At 34.7% G+C, this 6,356-nt stretch overlaps 1 pseudogene; it reads right to left on the bottom strand.

Moving 5' to 3' along the window:
- Positions 1 to 570: 570 nt before the first annotated feature.
- On the bottom strand, positions 571 to 744 carry LOC114213043 (U2 spliceosomal RNA; annotated as a pseudogene).
- Between the last annotated feature and the right edge of the window lie 5,612 nt (positions 745 to 6,356).

Genomic DNA, 6,356 nt, shown 5'->3' with positions numbered 1-6,356 from the left:
CAATAATGAGTCACTTATTCCATTGAAACGTTCCCACAAATAACCAAGAGAGGCCTCATTTTGGAAGAGAATCTTCAGTTCTCTGAGGGCTACATAATCTACTGCTTGTGTTTCCTTAAATAATTGAGTCCTCTTATAACCACCTCTTTGTTAAAGACACTGTTTTTAAGAAAGAGTTTAGCATGTGCTCTGTTTCCACATAAGAAGTGGAGTCTTAGGACATACATAATGACCCTAGAAGGAATGCACTGATGACAACTGTTGAGACCCCTCAAGTGGGACCTACATCACTCAGTTATTCCAATGTGCTCTACCAGGCAGCTAATAAGCCTTTTGATACCTAGTTCAGTTCGAATAATTGAACATACTCAGAGTTTTGAAGAGACTTACTTGAAGACAGACACCCAAGATTGTCCTGTTTGTCTATTCCATTAAGTTGGTGCGCATCTGCTCCATGGAATGATTGAGAAAATGGTATGGAAATGGGTGTGCAGAAGACATCCACATCTTACAGGTGTTTTGTGTGAGAGGGGCAGTATTTGAGGCCCTCTGATGTTTCTTGGTAATATTGAGAAATATGGTGATCAAATCATGATGAGAACCATCTGGCAGAGAGTTGGTAGACCTAACGTCAGACAAAATTAAGGTGCTTGTAACAGTTTTGGAGATCCACATCAGGGCCTCAGAAAAAAGCTTAAAGAACAGATTTTACACTTGATCTTAGCCAAAAGGCCGAGAAGCGATTAAGGAACAGATTTTAAAGACAAAAACCATAAATATACCTCTTTCATCTGTATCTCTCAGTCTTAAGAGTTTATCCCACAGGTGTAAGTTATTGCTCCCCTTCATTCACAACAAAAAGGGTATGTTCTTCTATCCCAGTAACTATAATTTAATTTTCCCCAATGATCATATATTTACACACATCTGTTATATGGAAGGGTTGGATGCAAAAGGAACAAGCATAATTTTCTAAAACATTCAGAGATCCATTATTCACCCATTCTTGGCCCATTTTACCTAGTTTAATATTGACTCTGGGGTACTCAACTACTTAATATTTTTTTTAATAATTGGGATCATGTCAATTAAACAAGAGAATCCAGATGCATGAAAGAATCAAAATTAAAATTGAATCCTCTAGGTCCCCTTTTTGCTGAGCTATTATTTTGGAATGGCAGCAACCAGGATGGTCTAGGTGTGCTATTAAGGGGTAGAAATAGGATCATAACTAAAAACAGTAACTGTGTAATCCTCAATATTTAAAAATAATTCTATTATTTTTTTTTTTTTTACTATTCTTTTACTCATTTTTCCATTAGGGAGTGGCTAAAAGAAGAGGATCACTTATTTAGGTCAACTACATACTGAGACAAACTAGCTCCATAAGGTTTTGGACCTTATTGGAAGAGGAAGTAAGAAAGGCAGCAATCAGAAATCTTTATTGACATCTGATGGAGGCACCTGGGTGGCTCAGTCGGTTAAGTGTTTGCTTTCAGCTCAGGTCATGATCCCAGGGTCCAGGGATTGAGCCCCGCATCGGGCTCCCTGCTCAGTGGGGAGTCTGCTTCTCCCTTTTCCTGTCCTTCTGCCCCTCCCCTACCAACCCACTTGTGCTCACTCACTCCCTCTCTCTCAAATAAATAAAACCTGAAAAAAAAATCACAACTGACATTTGAGAAGATAGACTCAATGGCGAAAAGACTAGAACTGAACGATGGTAGGGGTTGTGGAGGTACATCAAATATGCTGACTACCAATCTATTGTTGAGTGACTGAGGTACACCATTATCAAAGTGAAAATGTTCTGGAAAGTTTAAAACATATTTGTTTCAAGGAACACAATTATGTTACTGAAGTCAACAGACAAGACTGGAGTGGATAAACTCTGTATTCAAAAATGTGTCAACAGTGTTGAAACACATGCAGTAGGATTTTTTTCTATTATAAACATAGATTACTTTACTTGTGCTCAGTTTTTGATGGTAGATGTAATATCTTGCAAGATAACAGAACCAGGCAGCAGTGATGGTAACCTGAGTTTGATCAGTAACAGGATTACAATGATATCATCAGGCCCTTACTGTGACAATCTTCATGAATGTCCCAATACTTTCATCAATAGCAGAAATTTATTTTCAAGGTGAACAGCCAATAAAAGAATACTCGTCAATCTTCTAGTCTATTGTTTTTCCAAACTGTGGTCTAAACAGCTAAGTCTTTATAAACAGTCCAATAATCTGGATATAACAAGAGAGGGAGACTAATTCCAAAATGGTGGGGTATGAATTGTTCTGTGGATCCTTTCCCCAGTGAACAACCATAGCAAATTAAAAAAATAATAATAATAAGTGTCTGGAAATTGTCCTAAGTGCATACAACATATAAAAAAAAACACTCTTTGAAGAAAATTTACTAAATTTGGTAAGAAGAGCAAGAATGTGTGGTATTTGAGGAATGAACAAACCCCTTCCCACTCCAGCCCCATATAATGACAGTTTCACTCTGGATGGATGGCCCAGGAAGACAGGAATTATTCTTTCCCAGCTCCCTACAGTATCACTCCAGGAGGGTCAAATCACCAGCATTTCTCATTGATCTCAGCAGCATGTGGCAAAAGGCTAAATTCAAGGTGAATGTATCCAAGAAACAAAGGACTTCCTTCCACTCCAACCACCATTTAGAGGGTGGACCCTCAACCTAGGCATGTAAAGCTGAGAATAATATGGGCCCAAATAGCTCTCACCCAGCTTCAAAAGGCAGAAGAAGGCCAAAAGAGGAAAGCTAAGAATAACAGATACTGAGGTACCAAACAACTTCTTTGCTCATGAAGCAAATGTGTCACTCTGGAAAAAGTGGGCCAATTATTCCAAGCTCCAGCGATTTTTTCCCAACAGGTAAGGCAGACTATAAGACAGCTTCACAGCTCTCTCCAAGGAAACTGCCTTTATTTGGAACAAAGTGTAGGGAATTTCTGGGGCACCTGGGTGGCTCAGTTAGTTAAGTGTCTGCCATAAGCTCATGATCCTGGAGTCCTGGGATCGAGCCCCACGTTGGGCTCCCTGCTTGGCGAGGAGTCTGCTTCTCCCTCTCCTTCTGCTCCTCCCTCTGCTGCTTTTCTCACTCTCTCTCACTCGCTTACTCTCTCAAAATAAATAAAGTGTTTTTTTTTTAAGTGTAAGAAATTTCAATGCACTCTAAAAATAATGGATATTTTGGTGGCAAGCAATTGAAGGGACCCTAGGAATTTCATGAGAACAAGATAAACTATTAGACCACAAGGTTACCAGAAAGAACCAGGTTAAAAAGATCACTCTTGTGTCCAGAACAAACCTCAAAAACTGGTCTCAAAACTACTCTTTCAAAGGGGTAAAAAATACTTAGATGAAACTATGAAGCAATGTATGCCACAGAAAATTGTCCAAAACAATGGAGCAATCAGCTGGCAAATAGCAGGGCCTAATCACTTTGGTATGATACCAAAGAGGCAAATGGGTTAACAGAGATAGTAAGGAAAGAGACATTCTAAGAAATTCCTGTAGAAACTATTATCATCCCAGGGTGACTATGTTTATATTCAAGTCTACACTCTTTAAGGAGTGATAGCAGAGGCTTTACTCCGCATTAAAAAAATGATATTAAAATAGTCCAGCCCAAGTCAGTAGACAAACACATAAAAAGATAAATACAAATACAAACTCTAGAAAGGGGGAGAGGAAGACTTGCTACAATAAACTGCCAAATGTGTAGTTTTCAACAAAAAATTATAAGCTAAGCGGAAGGAAGTATGGACCTATTAACGAGGGAGGAGTAACAGTGAACAAAAATTGGATGTATGAGAGACTTTGTAGATAAAGTCTTCAAGGAAGCTATTACAATTATACTCAAAGAACTAAAGAAAATCATGCTTAAATAAGTAAAGGAAGGACTATTGCTGTCTAATCAAATATAGAATATCAATAAAGAGACAGAAAATATTTTTTTAAAGTAAATGAAAATTCTGGAGTAGAAAAGTACGTTATCTGAAATAAAAATTTCACCAAAGGGGCTCAAAAGTAGTTTTGAATTGCAGAATGAAGTATTACCAAACTTGAAGATAAATCTGTAGAATTATGTGACCTGAAGAAGAGAGGGAAAAGAATAAAGAAACATTAATAGAGACTTAGAAATATGTGGTACATTATTAAGTACAGCAATATATGTGTAAAGTGAGTAGCAGGAGAAAAGAGAAAGGAACAGAAAAAAAATTGAAAGAATTAATGGCCATAAATTTACCAACTTTGAGCCTTAATCTATATGTTAAGAAGCTCCACAAACTCCAGATAGGTTATAAGCAAAGAGCTCCACACTGAGGTATATAAACAATAAGATAAAATAGATAGAATTCTGGGCCTATCTCAGACAGAAATATAGTACATTTAACAATAAGAGCCCAAGGAGATAGTGGAAGCAGAGCTCTGTTGGATTAAGGAAATGACATAAACCCTTACTCCAAAGTAAAGGACCAAATGAAGTGAAGAACCAGATATGGTACATAAGTGGTTAACTTAAATGATATAGATGTGTACTTCTCCAGTTTTTCCATAAGATATAAAATTACATAAAGTGATTACTATAACAATGTATTGTTGGTTTGTAACATTTATAGAGGCAATATGTAGTTGTATAATTAGATTTAGATCTATATTCACTGGAAATGTTTGTTTTACTCTAAAATAGATTATGATCATTTAAGATGTATATGGTAAGCTCTAGAGCAACCAGTAAGAAAAAAGTTTTTATATGTAGTTAAAAGTCATTAAATGAATTAAGTGTTGCACTATATAGCATTAATATAAAAAAGAGCAAAGGGGAACAAAAAAGACATGAGATGTTTAGATAAAGAAGTAAAATGGCTGACATAAATTCAAGTACATTGCTAATAACATTCAATGTGCATTGATTATACAATCTAATCAAATGTCACAGATCATCAGACCAGGTTAGATCCAAATAAATTCCTTTTTTTTTTAAGATCCAAATATATTCTAACTACAGGAGAAATATCTTTGATTCAAAGATACAAGTATATTCAAAGTAAAAGAGAGGAAAATGAACCACATGAAAACAGGAAACATAAGAAAAGTAGAGGGGATATATTATCAGAAAAATATGCTTAAAGACAAGTGAAAAAAGATACAGTAGAGAAAGAAGATCCTCTCAGAGTAATAAAAAAGTTGATTCTTCAGAAATATAAAAAAATTTAAACATATATGCAAGCAGCAAAAGAACATCAAAATGCACAAACCAATAACCAACAAAAGAGAAATAAATACTTCAATAATAGCAGTTGGAGACTGAAAATTCAATTTTCAATAATGAATAAAACTGAATGATGATCATCAAGGAACCAGTAGATTCGAACACTATAAACCATTTGGACTTAAAATGGTCATTTATAAAGCATTCTGCACAACTGAATATTCTTTTTCCCAAGTGTACATAGACATCCTCCAGAAGAAACCGTATGCTAAGTCATAAAATGAGCCTCAATAAACTTAAAAGTATTGAAATAATACAAAAAAAAGAAATAATACAAAGTATATTTTCAAACCAAAATAGAATTAAAAATCAATAACTAAAAGAAATTTGGGAAATGCACAAATACTTTGACATTAAACAACACAAACCCAACCAATCAACTGGTCAAAGTAGAAATCACAAGGAAAATTTGAAAGTATTTTGAGATTAACGAAAATGAAAGCAAAACATGCCCAAACTTCTAGAATGTGCTAAACCTGTATTAAGAGGAAATTTATACCTATAAATGTATACATTTAAAAAATAAAAATCTCAATAATCTGAATTTTTTACTTTACCATAGTAAAAGGAAAATCAAATTAAACCTTGTAGAAAAAGAAGGATGGAAATGATTAGAGTGGAAATTAATGAAATTGATAATAAAAAGCAATAGATAAAATCAACAAAATTGAAATTTGGTTTTTAAAAAGATTCACAAATTGAGAAAGGCCTATCTAAACCAACCAAGAATAAAAGAGAAAAGACTCAAACTACTAAAATCAGAAATGAAAGAGCGGCTATCAATACTGACCTTACAGAAATAAAAAAGATTATAAATGCATACTACCAATAAATGAGAAAAAGTAGATAAAATATACAAATTTCTAGGAACACAAACTGCTGAAACTGACTCAGGAAGAAATACAAAATGAACAAGTGTATAACAAGAAACTGCATTACTAATTTTAAAACTTCCCATAAAGAAAAGTCTAGGTTCACATGACATCATTGGTAAATTCTACCAAACTTTAAAAGAATAAGCAACACCAATTCTTCACAAACTTCTCCAAAAGATA

The sequence above is a fragment of the Eumetopias jubatus genome, unplaced genomic scaffold (genome assembly GCF_037043125.1).
Source record: "Eumetopias jubatus isolate StellerSeaLion01/CBP00866 unplaced genomic scaffold, mEumJub1_p1.0 scaffold_3, whole genome shotgun sequence".
Classification (NCBI taxonomy): Eukaryota; Metazoa; Chordata; class Mammalia; order Carnivora; family Otariidae; genus Eumetopias; species Eumetopias jubatus.
This window is presented reverse-complemented; position numbering and strand designations above follow the sequence as displayed.